At 44.5% G+C, this 1,940-nt stretch overlaps 1 long non-coding RNA gene across 1 annotated transcript; it reads right to left on the reverse strand.

Annotated features, from left to right (window-relative positions):
- On the reverse strand, nt 1-723 carry LOC111648806 (uncharacterized). The gene is made up of 3 exons (XR_002760216.2): nt 311-723; nt 155-237; nt 1-22 (listed from the first exon to the last, which is right to left on the reverse strand). It is a non-coding gene; the product is annotated as an uncharacterized LOC111648806 (long non-coding RNA).
- Between the last annotated feature and the right edge of the window lie 1,217 nt (nt 724-1,940).

The following is a 1,940-nucleotide window of genomic DNA, read 5'->3' on the forward strand; positions in this document are numbered from 1 at the left end:
TGGCGAACCCATTTAGACAAACCTGAGGTCACACACACACACACACACACACACACACACACACACACTCAGAGACAGACACAGCTGCAGGTCTTCTAGTGGATAACTACTGCCATCTAGTGTTGGAGCTGAGCGGCTGCGCAGTGACTCGTACCTGTGATGTACTTGTTGGGGTTGTTCCTGTAACGCTCGTCCACCAGGATCAGAGCCCCCCAGTCGTTCTTGTGGCGGATGCACCTGTAGAGAGGAGCGTGAGGGTTAAAGTGCAGAGTGAGAGCACAGGTGTAAATCCTCAGTGACTCCGACTCACCTGCCCAGCGCCTGGTTCAGAGCTCTGTAGGCCTGGATCTCGTACCAGCGGTTTCCCGGGAGGAGACCTCTGGACTTGCAGTGCTGGTCGTTGTACTTCATCTTCAGCTCCACCTGAAAACCACGGAGCCAAAGTTCAAAGATATTTATATATATATATAAAACAGATTCTTTATGCATCAATAACAAAGCAAATATAAAGACACTCTCACTCGTCTGCGACAGATAAAACTGATCATTCTGATCAATTAAGCTCTGATAATTTTAATTAACTGACGACTCATTTTGTCAAAGATATTGAAAAATGCTCATCACAAGTTCCCGGACCAGAAGCTCCAACAGCTTCTTTCATCTGTTGCTCCAAAACACAGAGATTTGATTTCATTTAATTTACGACGATATAAAACAGAGAAAAGCAGGAAAACTTCACACTGGAGCTTTAAACATTTTTAAACTCATTCATTCCCAAAACACAGAGATTTGATTTCATTTAATTTACGACGATATAAAACAGAGAAAAGCAGGAAAACTTCACACTGGAGCTTTAAACATTTTTAAACTCATTCATTCTTAAATTATTATAATAAATCATCAAATTCAGCTCTTTCTTGCACCAAATGTAAGTTGCTGATAAACTCATCCTTCTGTTTCCTATTCATCTATCGGGCTCAGAAAACAACAGCAGTTCAAGTCTTTTCCAGTAATAAGACATGAAGGAGAGAAAACACGCACACACGTTCCTGCTGCTTCTGAACGACACTAATAAAGATTAAAGATTAAATCCAACACAACAAACCGTCTCTTTACGTGCGTCTTAAAGAAACAAGGATGAAGAAAGTTCCCAGAGACAAATCATAAGAAGTGAAGCTCAAAAAACTCCAACCGCCTCCTCTCCTCGTGGTCGTATCCCTCCTCCACTCGGACTACTTCCCGAGAACATATGAACCATCTGTGTGAGGTCTCGAGTAACGGCTAACAATTGTTTTGTGAGGTCACAGTGACCTTTGACCTTTGACTGTTCAGTTTCTTCCTTGAGCCAAAGTGACAAGCTGAAAACAAAATGGCTGCTGCTCTGACTGTCGCCGGGCGGAGGAATAAAAACTACCACTCCACGTGAACTGGCCAGGTGAACTCCATCAGGTAAACGAGAGGCGGGAAGAGTGAAAACAAGAGCCAATCAGTGACAAGGAAAGGAAGTGAGGAAGGTGAAGAAAGGGAATGAAAGACAAGAGGATGTTCACTACATCGTGCTTAAGAATGATTCACAATCAGGAAGAAGGAGGAAACTATCCGACTTCCTGTCCTGTAACAAAGTCAAAAAGCTCAGAAACGACAGGAAACACATTTTCAAAAAAAAGTTGCTACCGAGCACAAAACATCAAAAAAAGCGTCTGTGAAAAACCTCCAGCGCTGTGTGGCATCACATGCGGGGGGAGGGCTTCGTGCATGGAGAACTAATTGGATTAATATGGGATATGAAGGGGCACACGGAGCGGGTGAGGGATCCAGGGCACACCACACAGACAGGACTCAGGGCCTGAAGTGGGGAGGTATTACCTAGATGTGTTCTGAAGGGGGAACAAAGGGGCTAAAGAGAGGCCATGACAGAGTGGAGGGGGGGGGGGGGGGGA

The sequence above is a fragment of the Seriola lalandi genome, unplaced genomic scaffold (genome assembly GCF_002814215.2).
Source record: "Seriola lalandi dorsalis isolate HSWRI2012SDOR001 ecotype SW California unplaced genomic scaffold, Sedor1 jcf7180002049132, whole genome shotgun sequence".
Taxonomy (NCBI): domain Eukaryota; kingdom Metazoa; phylum Chordata; class Actinopteri; order Carangiformes; family Carangidae; genus Seriola; species Seriola lalandi.